The following is a 7,773-nucleotide window of genomic DNA, read 5'->3' on the forward strand; positions in this document are numbered from 1 at the left end:
TTGTGATTTTTAAATATTGGCAACTAATTCCAATCCAAGATATATAACATTTGGTGGGAAAACAAAGCCTGGATGCAGGCCAGAGGCATCAGAGACCGGCCCATTTGTGACGTCTGGCTTGAAACCACAGGAGTTAAGCTAGACTTAAAAGGTCATTATTCAGTGATAGAGATTGATGAATACATAACAGTGGTATGTATGTATATCTGCCCCAAACAACACAGAAACAAAATCACAAAGGAAGAGTTTCCAGAAAAGCAAGGAGAAAATCATGAACACAAATGCAAATAGATTCAGCAGAGACAGGAGCTGAAAACGGAGCCTTAGCGCCAGGTACAGAGGCCCAGGCTCAAAGCCCAGGGGGGCAAGCTCACTCTGGAAGCAGGAGCAAGCAGTCACTACATGGGAGCTGGAGGCCCAGGTTGGGTAGGGGTGGGGGAGTGTCTGGGTTAAGCTGGGAAACAGGGTAACAGGAGCCAGAGAGAGTTTCTTGTAGTGGCGACTTGGCCAGGCTGCATAACCAAGTCACATCCTGCAGCTTAGCTTAGCTTTCATAATGACAGCTTTACTGAGAGATAATTCACATATCATACAATTCACTCATTTAAAGCACACAGTTCATTGGTTATTAGTATATTTGCCATAATCAGTTTTAGAACATCTTCATCACCCATAAAGAAACCTCATACCCTTTAGCAGTCGCTCCTTACCCCTCCCTCCCTTCAGCCCTAGGCAACTACTAATCTACTTTCTGTTTCTACGAATTTGCCTATTCTAGATATTTCATATAAATGGAATCATATAATATGTGACCTTTTGTGATTGTCTTCTTTCACCTTGCATAGTGTTTCCAAGATTCATCCATGTTGTGGCATGCATCAGTACTGCATTCTTTTTCATGGCTGAATAATATTCCATTGTGTGGCTAGACCACATTTTATTTATTAATTCATCAGTTGATGGACATTTGGGTTGCTTCCACTCTTTGGCTGTTATGAATAATGCTGCTATGAACATTCGTGGACAAGTTTCTATGTGCACATGTTGTCAATTCTCTTGGGTATATACCTGGGCATGGAATTGCTGGGTCATATGGTAATGCTTAATTGTTTGAGAAACCACCAGACTGTTTTCCACAGTGGCCGCATCATTTTACATCCTCGCCTGCAGGGCTAAAGGATTCCCATTTCTGCACATCCTCGTCAACATGTGTTATCACCTGTCTTTCTGATTATGGCCATCCTAGTGAGTGTCAAGGGATATCTCGTTGTGGGTCAGCTTAGCTTTTTCAGTAATAAAGCTGACAGTTTGATCTGTGTTTGACTTGTGTGTCTCATCTCTCACTTGGTTCTGAACATGGGAAGGGAGTTATTTACTAGCCCCCAAATCCCAGCTATGGCCTCTGTGTCCCCTCTGGGTAGAACTAACCCCACTCTCCTTGGGACCCACTGTCCCCAGCATAGACTTCTATGTCAGCACCTGAAAAGTTAGGTCCATTCATTTCTTTTCCCTTCCCTCATGAATGAACCCCTCAAGGGCAGACACTCCACCCAATTGCACATCCAGTGGGGCCCGGTGGATAAATCTCTGGGCTTTCAAGTGCCATGATAGATTGGTGATGTCTGCCACTGGAAGGGGAGGGAGCACAGCACACAAGCAGGAGGCTGTGTTGGGGCACATCCCCAGAAAACTCCATGGCCAGTCTCTGATGCTGGACTCTGTAGAAAGGCTCCCACAAGACCACAATAATCATGGCAGGATTGAGACAGCCACCACATAAAGAACCATGGGCAAGGAGTTATCAAACCTATATTGACATTTCTCCAGAGAAGATTTACAAATGGTCAATGAGCACATGAAAAGATGCTCAATGTCATTAGTCATTAGCGAGATGTAAATCAAAACCACAATGAGATACCACTTCATGCCCGCTAGGATGCCATGATAAAAAAGTGGAAAGTAACGTGGTGGTGTTGATATGGGTCATGTGGATGGGCGCACCTGACGGGGGGCATCTGCAGACAGCTGTGTGCATGGGTCTGGAGGTCATATCCAGACTCCTCAGTGAACAGATGGGTGTGGATCTGCTCAGAGCAAGAGAAAAGGGGACCTGGACAGGGGCCCCGTGTCCTTGTTACTGGGGACAGTCCTAGTCTATCCCTACCATGCCTGCCCCATTGCAGCAGGTGTCCCTACCACTCTCAGAAGCACCTCTGCTGGGTGAAGAGTTATAGGGTCACCCATGAGCATTTAAGGGCAGGGCGGCGGAAGAGGAGCCCACGAAGGAAACCTGGACGACCCAACGAGGATGCGGGAGGAGAGCAGGGCTGCAGCCCAAGTGAGGGGCAGCTTCACGGAGCCCAGCTCCACCTCTGCTGGCTCTGAGACTTTGCCCTCGCGAGTCTGAGCCTCAGTTTTCGCACATATCAAACCAGAGTAATGAAGGTACAGCAAAGTGGCCGAGAGCAGGGGGTTCAAATCTGGGCTCCGCCTGGGAGTTGCTGTGAGCCTTGGACCGAGGTTTCTGAACCTTGGCACTAAGGACCTTAGGGGCCTATTGTTCTTCGTGGTGGTGGCTGTGCTGTGCACTGGAGGATGTCCAGTAGTGTCTCTGGTCTGTACTCATTGGAGGCCAGCAGCAGCCCCCGGTTGGGACAACCAAAAATGTTTCCAGACGTTGCCAAATGTCCCCTGGGGGAGGGGGGCAAAATCGCCCCCACTGAGAACCACTGCCCTAGACAGATCCTTTACTTTGGCTTCTTCCTCTGTAATTCAGACACTGAAACCCACGTCCCGGGCGGGGGTCGTGAAGGTTGGATGACATCATTGATCAGAGCATGTGGTGTGTTGAGTGTCGTAAGGGCTCAACAAGTGTTAGATCGTGAAGTCCAAGGGAGCACGAAGTATCCACCTGCGTGGGGAACAGCAGGTGCTCGCTCAGGGGGAGTTTGGGTCATGTTTTTCTGAGGCTGGCTTTGGGGAGGTGATGAGCCCGAGGCAGCTCTGGGAGAAACTCTCAGAAGCCACTTGTGGAGTACTCCTGCTGCTGTTGCCTACATCCTGAGCAGCAGTCACAGATACTCGGCAAGTCCCAGCCTGGGGGCTCAGGGATCCCAGCCTCGCTATGCAGCCAGAGTGGAGCGCCCAGCCTGGGTGTGCTGAGCGGCTGGCCCCGGTGGAGTTTCTGAGGAGTGGGCTTCCATGACTGCGAGGGTCCCCAGCCTTTCTCGCCTTCAGAGCGGCCGACAACCCGCCCAGCCAGGAGCTCGCCCCACAGGGCAGGCACACCAGGATGGTCCCAGCTGTCCTCGGTGACCAACTCCTCCCCCCTGCCTGGGACTTCCTGGTTTGGGCACTTAAAGTCCCTCATCCTGGCAAATCTGTCCATTTCAGACAGGCAGTCCCCCTAGGCTGTCCTGATCCAGGTTTCGCAGCCTTCCCCAGCCACGTTGCTGGGCAGCCAGGCCCTCCAGGCTGGGCTCGCCTCAGGGCGGCACTGGGTGGTGACCTCATTTAGGCCTGGAGCAGAAATAGAACAGACAGCACCAATTAGCAGCTGCTTGTGAGCCAGGGGCCAGGAAATTGGCCACTGCCTCCCTGTAGACGGTCACGGGTCATGGAAAATTCCACCGCAATGTTCCTCCACTGGTGGGCGGGGTCATGAGGATGCCCCCACCCCTGGGGACATATCCAGCTTTACCTCTTGCTTGTCCACAGGCCCAGGGTGAGAACATGTGGGGCAGGGGAGGCACAGACCCCAGAGACCCTGATTCAGCGGGTTGGGGGCTGGGTGGGGGTGAAAACCAGCACTCCCTAGGTGGTCTGGACACAGGTGGTCCTCACACTGCCCAGCAAGACACAGTGGGGTCCTGCCTCACTCTCTGTCTCATCTAGGGTTGAGGGTCCAGCCCTGAACCTGCTCTGCACCTTGGCCTGGGGGCCACCTGATCACTGCTGGGCCCTAGAGGCCGGCTGACGGGTAGACACTGGGGACTGGGCTTGGCACAGAGCCTTGACCCTGTCCCTGCTGCTGTGAGCCAGTCTCTGCTTCTGTGTCCACTCAGAACTCTGCCCTCTTGGACACATGGGCAGCTGGGTGCTGAGGGACATCTTCTGGTCCTGGCTGCTCCACTGGCCAGCCAGGTGACCTTGGGCCATTCCCATTGCCTTTTGGGCCCCGCTTCCCTTGAGAGTAAATATGGAGGTTGCAGGAGGCTGCCAGGGCCTCGACTGTGCTTTTCCACCGTAATGGCCCCTGACACTCAGGGGAAGCTGGGGTCTCTGTGGTCAGGGCCCAGGCAAGCGGGCGTCCCTGTGCTCGGAAAGTCAGGAAGTGCAGTGGGCTTGCCCGGGACCGCCCTTCTGATCTGCCCTTGCAGGTCCTGCAAGGCCCAAGAACCAAGGGTAAGAGAAAAGCCTGAGAAAGGCCAGCCCTTCATTCGTACCCCCGTCCTCCTTCTGAGGTGGCTGCCCTCTCAAACTGCACCTCTCCCTCTGTCCCCTGTCCTTCCTCCCTCTGGGGGCTGCTTCCTATCGAGAGTGAAGGAGGCATGGGAACACACCACCTGGGGCGTCAGGGGAGCTGGGGCTAAATCCAGCTTGGCCTTAAATATATTGCTGGTTTCTAGGCCTCAGCTTGCCCATCTGCAAAGTGCAGGTGCAGAAGAGACGGATCTCAGGCGGCCACCGGCCGTGGCTCTCTGCAGCTCCTGGCCGTCTGCATGCTGTTGTCTCTGTGCACTTTGTGGCTTCCCTGGGAGCAGCAAGGGGGAAGGGCTCAGTCTCCAGGTACACAGAGCTTGCTTTGTCTCCTGCTGAAACTCCTGCAGAAAAGAATTCACCCTCGTTATCCTCCTCTCCCAGTGAGGAAACAGGCTGATGCTAGCACGCCCATGAGTCACAGTGTGGACTCAGACCCGTAGGAAGACATTTAAAGGATGCTTCTTTGCAGGCTGCCATCTCTGCACCGGGGGCAAACGGCCTCCAAGTCAGGGCTGGCAGTCCCCCCATAGCTGGGGCAGGAATTCCGGGTGAGCTGCAGGCCTGGTTGTAGCCAGAGAGGACCGCTGGTCTGTGCTGTGTGTTCTATTGAGAAGAGGGAGGGGCTCCAGTGGAGAGTAGACTGATTTCTCAAGTATTCATGGAGCATCTCTGTGTGCTGGGGGTCCCAACCCGAGGCAGGCCCAGGTTCCTCTTGGGGGAGGAGAAATTAGCAGAGTTGAGTGCAGAGTAACCCTGGCCTCCTAACTAATTAAAATGACAGCCCCTGACATTAGTGCAGGCTGGCATCTCATCAAAGCAATTTCCTGTGTATTGCCTCATTCGATCTTTAGAAGAACCCTGTGAGGTACACGGGATGGTGGTTATCACCCCATTTCCAGGTGGGGAAGGTGAGGCCCAGAGAGGGGCTGGGCCCTGCGCAGGTCACACAGAGTTGGGGCCACCTGACCCTGGCCAGCTCTCTGGCTGCACCTGGTGTTGTTCCCAGGTTTACAGTGGGCGATACAATGCCCATGATTCAGGGAGATGCATGGGAGATGAGGGGAGAGGAGCCGAGGGAATTCTGGGTGCCTCTGGGCATCCAGCAAGTGAGGTGCTAGGGCCCTGGGGGCAGGGCTCCAGGAGACCAGCACTGCCTCCCTGGGTGGCGAGCTCATGGGAGGCTCAGACATCGTCCTGTGCTGGGGAAACAGAGCCCAGTTCCTCTTTCCGATTTCCCTGAACCCTTCAGTCTCCAACAGTCCCCAACAGTCCCCAAGCCCCATGTCCGTGCACCCTGGCTGGCTTGTGGGTGTGATGACTCAGGCTCATTTCAGCTCCCGAAGCCACAGAAGGACGCCTGGCCAGTTGGTGGGACGCTGGGTGTGGCCAAAGCAGGCAGCCATGGAGAGGAGTTTCGGGGGTCAATGGCTGACAGGAGTGACCTAGGAAAGGAGGAATACAGGTCAGGGAGGGCGCGGCACGCACTCGGCCAGGTCAACAGGTGCTCAGTGCCCCTGGCCTTGGCCTGGAGCCCGAGAGCCACGGATGCTGGGACATGGGGCCACAGCTGGGCCACAGCCAGGTCTGACAGCACCTGGAGTGAACTGGGCTGGGAGCCCACGAGGGTAGCCCTCCGTCGGGTGTCAGCAGCTCACTGAGGGTTGAAATGAGAGAAAGCCCTCTTCAGTCTCCCTCCCTCCTTCCTCTTTTCCTCTCTCCCCACCTCTCCCCTTCTCCCCTCCTGCTCCCTTGATCTTTAGAAGAACCCTGTGAGGCAGGCAGGATGGGATTATGACCCCATCTTACAGACGGGGAAGGCGAGGCCCAGAGATGGGCTGGAACCTGCTCAGGCCACTTCACCCCTCCCTTCCTTCCATATCCTGCACGGGGAATAATACGTTTGGGCCCTGGACCTTCCCAAGTGGAGACACTTCCAGACAGGCCGCTGGTATTTATAAACCACGTGGCCCAGTTGGGAGCAAGAGGTCCCCTGATAGTAAATCCCACCACTGCCAGTCGCCCTCTGGGCAGCAGAGCTTGGGCAAAGTCCAGGAAGGGGTGAAAGGGTTCCAGGCCTCTCGCGTGGGGACAGGGTGGCCCTAGCTCTCCATGTCTCCATTTCCTTCTGGTCACTTCTATCCAGTTCACTTGACAAGCATGTTCTGAATGCCCAGCCTGCTTCTACTGACAAAGTGGCCTACAGGTGGGGTAGGAGGTTGTCACCTACAGGAAACCCTCATAGCTAGAGTGGTGGGGACAAGAGTGAGGAGCTGGTGGGCAGACGCAGCCTGCTGGAGGAATTTGAATACAAGCCAGGAGCGACACAGAGGAGTTGTCAAAGACAGCATTGGGAGCCCAGTGGGTGCTGGCAGCTCCGTGTTTGGAAGGGTGCCTGGTATCATGGACCCCTGCCGGAGACCCCCTCTCTGCCTCCTTGGCTGGCCTGGGCTTCTGCCCCTGCTGGCCAGGACTTGTTGATGTTCAGGGCTGGGGGTGTCTAGTCGTGGGCTCCCCACTGCATCCATGCCAGGGGCAAAGAGCAAGCTGCTGGACCTAGAAAGACCTGGAGGGCTTCCGTGCAGGCATCCTGAGGCCCGGCTCCCACAGGGCTCCTGGAACTCTCTCCAGGCATCTCATTTCAAACATGGATGCGTTCCTACTGACCAGGCACCACTCCAAGCCACCTTACGTGTTTATTAAGTCTGGACGAGGCTTATTTCTGGCATGCGGGCGGCCCTGCTTCACCCTGCGCCATCTAGAGATGACTAGCCGATGCTGCAGTGAGGGAAGTAGCTTCCGGGCAGAGCCTCCTGGTATCTGGGAAGGATCCAGAGTCGTGGAAATCCATGTGGGCTGGGGGCGAGGAGACCTGGGGACCACGTGTGCAGGGAGAAGGACGCGGGAAGCAAGGAGAGAGCAGGGAAGGACTGAGTCCGCTCTCGCAGGTGGCCAGGGGAGTGCCCGCACAGAGGCTGTCCCAATGCTCTTCTCTACTGTAGGCCCAGCCTGCACCCTGCCCAGCCCTGCCCTGGGTCACCCAGTGATGGAGGGGCTGAGGCATGGCGGAAGTCCCTTGGATGGTGCCACAGGGTCGCCTCACAGTGGCTGTGCCCTGGGGCCTGGTCCCTTGGGCAGGGGCTGCCTTAAGATACATTCCTAGGAGCCTAACTCCCCCAGAAAGGCTTGTCCCTGCTCCCCTGCCATGTCCCAGGGAGACCTGGTTGGGCTGCCACTGTCCTCCTTTGGCAGAACCAGTCACACGTGCAGGTCATCCAGGAAGAGGGAGGATGA

Source organism: Equus przewalskii, chromosome 29 (genome assembly GCF_037783145.1).
Source record: "Equus przewalskii isolate Varuska chromosome 29, EquPr2, whole genome shotgun sequence".
In the NCBI taxonomy this organism is placed as follows: Eukaryota; Metazoa; Chordata; class Mammalia; order Perissodactyla; family Equidae; genus Equus; species Equus przewalskii.